Genomic DNA, 10,533 nt, shown 5'->3' on the forward strand with positions numbered 1-10,533 from the left:
GTCCTCATTAAGTAAGAAAATTGTGAACTGAGGAAACCTAAACAATAAGACTGGTTAATGTATTCTAAAAGAAAGCAACATACCTCTAGGTTTAAATTCACAACCCAGAGCCTTAATGACCAGCAGTTTCCCAAATGTGATATTCTGATGAACTTCCCGATCCTTCAGGAATTTCTGCCATACTCAATCAGTTATCCTTTAATCTAGCTTAGAACTCAGTCTCATTTGATTATTAGCACTGTGAGCTTAAGTGAGTTTAGAAAATTGCATACTGACACAGAAAATTTATGCTTTCTGCAGTCGAACGCTCTGATGTAAAGGCACTGGGTTACAAATTTCATTCAAAGCCGTTTTTAGAACGAACATAGTGATTTCGGTTTTCAGTCTGTGTGAGAAGCTTGAGAAGAGAATGGACCATAAGGCAATAGGTCTACTGTCTATCAATATTCTCTATGATTGTAGATATTTCATCATCAGCTGAAACTAATTTACCAATATAAGCCATGAGCCCATCAAAATGAATACAATCTTGAAATTACCCTGAAATACTGACCTGAATCCTATGAAAACTACTTTTGTAAGAAGGAAAAAAAAAAAACCATTAATTTTAGGAAGATTATAGTCAAGTCCTTTTAGCTTTGACTGAGCAACAGTATCCAGGGAAGATATCATTCACCACAATGCCATTCACCTTTTTAGATTTATTAAATTATTTACCCAGCATTCAGGACAATCATATCTCCGATTTATCATTCAAACATGGGAATATCAAATCTCTAAAACTTTCTTTAACCTTTGCTCTAGCAATTGAATAAGAATATTCCTTATTTCTGAAAGAGGAGATACTAGACTTTTCTCTCTATTTGCTATATGCACATATTTTATAAATTTGTCTTCCATAATATGTATATATTTATTTAATCACTTGTTTTCCCCATATACAAGCTATTAATGATAACAATTATAATACCTTTCATTTAGTATATATTCTCAAATAGTTTAGATTCATATTCCTAATCAAAATTTTCAATCAACTTTTTGGAACACATTTTTAATAACCCTAACTATAAACTTTTTGAATACTGAATACATGAATTATTAACTCAACTTTATAGATAAGGAGAATGAGATATTGAAAAACTAAGTGACTAAGAGGACTGGATATGAATTACCTAAATATAAAATAGCAGTGAAAAGTTATCTTCCAATGACAGTTCGTAATATGCAAGTGTATCCATATATTAGTCAGTTGTAGTGAATTCAATACAATTTTGTTCACTTGACAATAAAAAATGGCTTAACATAACTTTAGTTTCTTTGTACTGTATCTGGTAAATTGCTACCTTCTTAAGATTCCTTTTTTTTTTTTTTTTTTTAATAATCTTGCTTGGCATTTATTTGTTAACATGTTTGCATTCCTGACTAGAAGTACTTTTAGGAAATTTGTGTTACTCACTGTTGCAGAGTTTTTAGCATATAGTGGATGTGGTTGATGTTCAATAAATGCTTGTTGCAAAAATCAATGAGATGCTGGTTTGTCATACTGTGGGAGTTGACTCCTTCGGAGGGATATTTACATATAACAGCCTAATATGCCAAAGTACTTAGAATATGACAGTTCATAGTCATGAAATCCCATGCCTATGTTCACCTGTATACAACGTAACAACAATTTTACCAGTAAGTAAAATTGGGCCTGCTCTCTGGCCAAAGCTTATTACCTCTGTCTCTGACCCCTGCCACCTTAGTTTCTGGGTGACCTGTCATGGTTTGCTTTTTGAGGTTGCTATCTGTTAGGATTGAGCAAATAGCAACACCAGTCAAACAACTTAAGTGAGCATACAGTAATAAGAGCAATCAATAAGACTGCTAAAATAAACATAGGAATGAATAAATAGAGAAAACAAAAACATCTGAAACACAATGTGATGCTATTGAATGAACAAAGCCTCATCACATCTCACCACTAGCAGCTTTCAAAAATAATTGCCATATTGGACAAAAGTTGCTGGATTTCATAAGGTAGTCAGTGCGATTTCCCTGCATTTCTTTCACTTAGGAACAACTGGCAGCGAGAGCCTGGCTTTGGGGAATCAACAGAAGTAGCTCATGACTTGCAGTCTCCTAGGCGTCAGCTAACCCTCGGCCCTTTTCTACAATCCCCAGGGACTACTGCCCATCTCCAGCTCAGCCAGCCATTTGGTCACGCCTGGTGGTGAAGACAGAAGAGGAAAGGGAGGTTTGATGAAGAGCTAGAAGCAAGACCCAGAGCCAAGCACTCATTAGATATTTTTTCTTTGCCAAATGGAAATAGCTTTATTGCTTTTTCTTTCTCACTATAAATGTTTGGACATATGTACCATGAAGTAATTTCAGAAAATATCGAATACCATAATGAAGAAAACAGAAATCATGCATGACCCAACCACTCCCTCTGCTATCTATCCTTCTGGTCTTTAAAACACATTTTGCATCCACATTATAAAACATGACAGAAAGGGGCGCCTGGGTGGCTCAGTCAGTTAAGCATCCGACTTCGGCTCAGGTCATGATCTCACGGTTCGTGGGTTCGAGCCCCGCGTCGGACTCTGTGCTGACAGCTAGCTCAGAGCCTGGAGCCTATATCGGATTCTGTGTCTCCCTCTCTCTCTGACCCTCCCCTGCTCAAGCTGTCTCTTTCTCTCTCAGAAATAAATAAAAACACTTAAAAAATTAAAATAAAATAAAACATGACAGAAAGGGAACCCTGGAATGAGTGAGGATAAAATCTCTCTCTCATACAGTTAAAGAAAAAAAATTAAGAAAAAATAAAATTGAAACAAGAACAAAACCTAAGAACAACGGCAAGCATTACCAGACATTCAGAAGATATACGGGACAGAGAAAGATTTCAAAAGGAAGAGGGAAAAAAAGATAGTGATCAAACCAGCCTGTCTCAAAAAACCATGGCACTGAAACGCATCGGCAACAGAAGCAAGAGCTCGGAGCAAGAACAAAGAGGTAAGGAGAGAACAGAGTGAGCAGCTACCAGGAGGAGAGAGCAAAGACAGAGCAAAGAGGGAGAAGCAGCAGGAATGGCCATAGGAAGAAAAGCAACATAAGAACGGAGATGCCCCCTACCCCTTATCTGACCCGAAGACCACCTGTGTAAGTCCATGGATGGCTCCATTTCTTTGTTTTATTTTTGTTAAACAACTGAAGTATTTTAAGGTGGTACAGATGAAAGAAAAGACTTCCATTTATATTTAAATCCCTAATTCAAAAAAAAGGTAAATCACTCAGCATTACAAAAGATAAAAAAAATTAATGAAGGCAACTTAGCTACATAGTCCAGCCACAATTTTTTCAGTGTATACTACGACAAGACATTCTAAGAAGGAAGTCAGCTTTCTATCCTATTCCTGTGTCATATTTCATTGGCAGCTCTTTCCACATAGAGGAGAACTGAGCGTGCAAAAGCTTTCTGGAAAGAAACCTGCTTTGATAGAGAGAATCATATGTGTGTGTGTGTATGTGTGTGTGTGTGTGCGTGAGAGAGAGAGAGAGAGAGCCAGAGAGACAGAAAGACAGAAACAGAGATAGAGATCAAGAGAGACAGGCAGACAGAGAGACAGACACAGACAAGACACAGACAGAGAGAAAGATTTGTAATGTATTTGCCCCATCTCTCAGGTAGATTTGTCTTGAATTTTATTTGTCACCAAAATAACAATTTTCATTTTATTTGAATCTATCTAGTGGCTGACTAAAAATATAAAATCATCAAATTTTAACGTCAGAGTTCTTCATCCATTTTAGAGTGCAGGAAGTGAAGCCTTGTGATTGTGGGAAGTGACTTGACCAAGGTTACCTAGTTAATAACAAAGTTGAAGCAAGAATACTCATTGTTCACTGCTTTTATTTGGGGGGTTTGCTAAATGTTATCTGCTACACACAACTCAGCCTTAGTTCTTTCAAAATCACGGTAAGTTAGAGACTCTTCTGAAACGGGAAATCGAGAAAGCTGCCTTCAGCAGAAGATGGGGCTGCTAGAGCTAAGATGCTAATCCCCGCATGTCTATATTCTCTCATAAATGCACAGCTAAAAGGATACTTCCCTAAAGAGAATGTCTTTGAATTCAGGGCAGAGGAGATTGTGCTTAATTCTACCAAGAGGTGTTACAAGACTCCTATAAGAAGGAGGCTCAGAAAACATTACTTCTAAGTATGAAATCAGCTCCAGGCAGATTCCAGTAGTTGCAAGAAGGCTTTTGAGCATCATCTCCAAGTGCTTACAAAATTGACATTCTCATCAACAAAGATTTGCTGAGGACCTAATATACACCTAGTGTTCTGCACAGAGAAATATAAGACAGCCTTGAGGGGCTTCCAATCTTGTCAATCTCATTGGCCAACCAGAACCATACATAAAGGATAAGAAAGAGCCAAAGTGGCATGTACAGAGTGCAGATACGGGGCAGGAAAAATAAATGCCTGAGGAATTCATAGGAGGAAGAGATAAATAGGGGTGTTAGAGAAAGTTGCATGAAAGAACTGACTCTTGAGCTGTGCCTAAACAGATTTATATGACAAGATATAAAAGGAAGGGCATTTCAGTTGAGGAAATAAGGCCAGCAAAGATACAAAGCTCAGAGTGTGCTGTGGGATGATGAGAAGGCTCACTTTGTTGAGCTAGAGAGTATTTGTAAAAGCTAGCTTGTGACAAAGTTGGAGAGAAGGTAGGGCAAAGTTTTCAGGACAAAAATGCCAGATGAAAGATGCCATAGGCAATGAGGACGCATCAAAGATTTGTGAGCAGGCGAATGAAGTACAAACGTGATTCAGTACGGTTAATCCACTGGAAGTTCAAAATGTAGACTGAAGGGCAAAGATGGGAAACAGAGAGAATAGAGGGAGAAAATTTTAACAGTCTAGAAGTGAAATGATGAGAGTCCTGAAATAAAAAATAAAGCACATGGTCATATAATCAATACCATGAAGCAAGAAACCAAGGATCTGGTAACACAATCAGCATTTGGTTTGGAAAAATGAGTCAAGTTTTAAGACAAATTAAGTTTCACAAAGAAAATGCCTGGTAGCTTCGCTAGTTTGAGAGAACAACGTGTGGAAGTGATTTCAGACATTGAGAGAATATGTAGCTGTTAGTTAACACTATGCAGCTGGATAAATCCTCTCAGGGAATGAATGTTTCCTTTGTGTTTAACATATAGAGGGAACAGGAAAAAAAATAATAAAGGTCAACAGCATAGCTTCTTGGAAGCACAGTAAAAACAGACCGGTTGGCCAACTTCTACCTGAACTTCTGTCCACAGTCTCTGCTTCCTGATGATCCAAGATTGGTGACATTGGCCAAGGGTCTAGGAGGAACCCATAGTCCATCATTCCAAAAGTAAAACCTAAACAGTAGGAAGCCCTGGTAACTTAGCCAATGTCAACCATGGTTCAAGCATTTCAACACTCCAGTGGAGAACATGGCTGATCACTAATGGAGGATCCCATGGTGTTTTCTATATGTGTAATAACTTTGTTTAAAGTAAGGGAATAATAAAGGTCTGAGTGATTACCTGAAGACGCAATAAACTGTCAGTGGAGGAAAATGACATGCTAAGCTTGGAATTGTTCTCTTGATATTATAATATGGCTGTAAACTAAATCATAACAACTAATATTTACTAATGTTTATCATGTGCCAGGCCCTGACTAAATAATTTTATACATTTATAAATTAAATTATAAACAAAATAAATGTTAATTCAAGCAAAGCACAGGAGGCAGATGTTACTACTTTCACCGTAACTTTACGCACTAGAAAAATGAACAACAGAGTGCACGTAGGACACACAGGTAGTATATGGCATAATCTATGGTAAGACACTAACACATCAAACTCCATCCAGTATTATAACCCAAATCCAAGTGAATGTCTTCTAACTTAAAATTTTAGTATGAGTCTATTGTTAAAGACAAAGCATAAATTAATCAGGCACGTGCATGAACGCACACTCACTCACACACACATACACACACACACAATTACATGAATGACACCATCCAAGAAACTTTTTCTAAAGCTACCCTTGGTAGGCTTCATTTAACAAAAAGGCACTAAGTTGTGGTTTCTAGCAGGACTGAACTGATGGTCACATTTCAAAACTCATAATAGTGAAGGACCTCGGCTTCACTAATGTCTCCACATACACTGTTTCAAGCAAAATACAGTCCATTTACAAGAAGTGCAGAAGTGTTGTGAAACTTAATTAGATATAATTGTCACACTTTCATTAGCTATTAACATTATGTAAAGATAAACTAATGCATAATGAGTTCTTTCATTGTCATATAATTGTAATTTTAATGATTACATTATGACCATTATAATACAGTGCATATTTTCAATTTTCCCATTAGTGGGCAATTATTTATAAGGTTTTCTATTACAATCTGTCCACAGAGACCCAGTTATTAATGCCTCCATTTTCCTAGAATGATGACCACAGTGTTCAAATCAATATCATGGCCACAGGGAGAATTGCAAAGCAACATGGAAAGAACAACAAAACTACAACCATGAAGTCAGCTCATTCAACACATGCCTGAGGATATTTCAAGATGAAGAAAAATAATATATTAATATTCTTTTGAGAAAGTCTAGCTTATAAGGTTTTCAAGTATATTTTCCCTCATTTTTTTGTGGCCTTAAGTATCCAAGTCTTTCTTAAGTCAGTTTCCATGGTATGAAATATTCAATAGCCTAACCTTTGAAAAATGTCTTCAGCAGTTTTTACCATTCACAGGATTAAATTAACAACCCACAAAGCCATTTCTGGGAAATTTTTTGAATTGCTCAAGGTTGTACATCAAGAAGTAAAATGCTGATGAATTGTATGATTCATTCCCAAAGATGATGAAGGGTGGGAGACATCTCTTAGAACACAGGAAAAGGGTAATGTGACTGGACAGTGATTATGGCAACAGTGATTATGAGTCCTGCAAACTAAAAATAATAGCAACAGCAATGATAACATTGAACAAAGTTTTCATTTTTTAACCACTACCTCAGAGAAATAACATATTCCCTTGTTATTCTTTTGGTGAAGTCTGAGGCCATTTGGTGGACTTGCAGAGGTGTCCAGGGGCATGAAAAGGGATTTAGAAACATAGCATAGGGGTGCCTGGGTGGCTCAATTGGTTAAGCATCCGACTTCAGCTCAGGTCATGATCTCACGGTTCATGGGTTTGAGCCCTGGGTCGGGCTCTGCTGACAGCTAGCTCAGAGCCTGGATCCTGTTTCAGATTCTGTGTCTCCCTCTCTCTCTGACCCTCCCCTGTTCATTCTCTCTCTCTCTCTCTCAGAAATAAATAAAAAACATTAGAGGAAAAAAAAGAAAGAAATATAGCATAGAAAACACCTGGCCTAGCCAGTTGTGTGACTTGGTCTCGAGGCTTACATGGAGTCATCACAAGCCCTTCACGGTTCCCTGCAGCCCTCTGAAACCAACTTCACTATGTCTCTTGCAACTTCACTAGGGCTGTCCTATTATGTCTGAATCCTGGGCACCTTGCACTCTACAAGGTTAGTGGAAGAAATTAATGAGCTAGTTAGAATGAAACCCAAAACTTCAAAGTAGCTCTTGGCTTATTATCTAACTTGATGGTAAAACAAAGCAGATTTTTTTTTAAGGTTTTTATTTATTTCTAGGAGAGACAGAGAGAGACAGCGTGAGCAGGGGAGGGTCAGAGAGAGAGGGAGTCACAGACTGAAACAGGCTTCAGGCTCTGAGCCGGCAGTCAGCACAGAGCCCGACGCGGGGCCCGAACCCACGAACCGCGAGATCATGACCTAAGCGAAAGTCAGACGCTTAACCGACTAAGCCACCCAGGCGCCCGACGAAGCAGATTTTAACATGGCCCAGTGTCCCTCTCTAAGAAAAGCTATTGGTTGAGGTACTTGGTACTTGGGTGGCCTAATTGGTTGAGCATCCAACTCTTGGTTTTGGCTAAGGTCATGATCTCCCGGTTTCGGGAGTTTGAGACCCCTGTCAGGCTCTGCACTGACAGCATGGAGCCTGCTCGGGATTCTGTCTCCCTCCCTCTTTCTCTGCCCCTCCCCCACCCATGCTGTCTCGGTCCTTCTCTAAATAAATAAATAAATAAATAAATAAAAGCTATTGGTCAAAGCGTTCAACAAATATGTACTCATATAATTTGGTGATAAGGTTTAAGTACTTTATTTTTCTATCCAAATGGAGGAGAATCAAGAGCCTTGGTACATAATAGGTGACTTGTCCTCAGACACTGGTAATGTGTAAGATACACGTGAGGGACTGATTAAAACACAGGGTCTATTCCCAGAGATTATGAATCTGTAGCACTGAGGAGCTGTTTTTAACAAGACATTCCATAAAAGACATTCCAAAAGATTCTGAAGCAGGTGGTCCACAGAATACACTTGAAAAACACTGCTGTAGCTGGCGCTCAATTCAGTGGTGGGGAAGCCACATGCACCATTAAACACAGCACTAGAGAAGCAATCAGAAGACCTTATGACAGAAGGTCCACTACCATAAGAGGTATGACCTTGAGAAAGTCATAAGTCATTAGCCTGGTCTTAGGTTTCCCACTCATGAAAGGTGTGTTGGGTTCGTTTTGCAATTTCCTTACTGTGATCTCTTATAAGGGGACCATGAAGTTGGCAATAGAGATTATTGAGCTATGTATAAAATTCTGAAATGTCAAATAGAAATCATTTATTATCCAATTCAAAGTCACAGACACATACACAGTTTTGGTTTTCAGCTGGAACTGTAACACCTCTGGTTATCAGACTTTCTGATGGCAGTTATATTTTTCAGATTTATGTAGATGAAAAAATAAATACTACTTAAATTTTTTTTATGAATCACATTTTTCAAAGCATATAGCCTGAGAGTGGAAATCGCACAAAGGAATATTAGTAAGAAAAATGCTGGGACAGAGTGGGATAGAGCTTTCTAAGTTCCAGTCCAATCCTAAAAGTTCTTGACAAATATTGCTTCCTAAATTAAGAAACTAACAGTTCCAAACAGACTCATGTCATCTACTCAGCAACTGGGTAGTGAGTGTCACCTGTGTGGTAGGTGCTGTTTGAAGGGGTAGAGATACAGCCCGGGGTAATACGTAGTCCTGATCTCCTGGTGCTTACAGACAGGTAGGGAGAAGATGGAGAAGTGCAAACACATTATGTGTCAGGTCATGATAAGTGACAGAAAGGACAATAAAGTTTGGAAAGCAGGCTGTGGGGAGGGGGCCAAATGGAGGGTGTTGTCAAAGAAGGGCTCTCTGACATTTGAATCAAGACCTAAAGAAAATGAGAGCAAAATCATAGAGGTCTCTGGGAGGACTCCAGATGTACTAAGTTATAGAATACATGTTTTTCAAAATAGGGAGATGATTCATCTTCTATATTATCATAAGCCTTACTTTAGCTAACATATTTATGAGCTCATATTCTGGGCTGACTCCAGGCTTGTAGAAAGCACACGGTCATTATTTCTTAGCAGGCCTTGTGGAGAGCACAGGTGAACTCTCTAGCCCACTGATTATCTGACAATGAGGTAAAGCTTGGACTTTGGCACAGCAGTAATTTTTGCTGCTTCGAGAACACATCTTGGTTTGCCACACATCCTTGCGGTCAACATATTTTTAGTTCACTCTGGGATTTGTTCTTTCTTGGCAGGGGTTTCTCAACTACTTTCATTTCCTACCTACTGACAGCCTGATGAGCATGATTTATAAATATTAAAAATAAGGAGGTGAGACCGGATGCAAAGGACCTGCCAACACATGCCAGAACATCTGATGAGTTCCCAATAAAACTAGAGAGTATGTTTCAAAGGATCAGTGTATTCCCTGTGTCTAGGGCAATGTCTGACACCTAGTTAGCACCCAGGGAGTATGTGCTCAAAGAATGAATGAAATGTTTGTAAAAGACTTAAACACGTCTGTGCTGCCTATCTCAAACCAAAATAAAAACCCTGCTGGAATAGAATAGTTTGGTGTGAGTGTAGTGGGTGAGGGCGTGTGGGTGTATGTTAGTAAACAGGATGTTTTGAATCCTTTATGAGAAAGCATGGCAGCTGCTCCCTTAGCTCCGAGTAGAGGAAGCTGCCAGTTTTACATCCTTGAAAGCCCCTATTTGCATAGACCTTTTATAGAAGGCAGACATTCGAAGTGGAAATAATATATGATCACCAAATCTCACTTGAGCTAGAAAGTTCTGCCTGTGGTTTGTGATTTTTGGAGATGTGTGTGTTGACAACAAAATTAACTTCTCCAAGAGCCGAGAATTGCCTACTCTCATCATCCCTCTCACTGTAATTTATGTGACTTGACGAAATTAGACTGTTATTTCCATCGGGGTGATCTGCAAAATCATAAAATGATGTGTATTTTGGGAATGCCTAATTAACTCTCCTTAGTTCCACTGAGGTTTCAGCTACTAATATAAGCATTGCAAATACCATGGAGGTGTTCATATCTAGTTTTAGAAACCAT

The sequence above is a fragment of the Hyaena hyaena genome, unplaced genomic scaffold (assembly GCF_003009895.1).
Source record: "Hyaena hyaena isolate Hyena2069 unplaced genomic scaffold, ASM300989v1 scaffold_1747, whole genome shotgun sequence".
Lineage (NCBI taxonomy): Eukaryota > Metazoa > Chordata > Mammalia > Carnivora > Hyaenidae > Hyaena > Hyaena hyaena.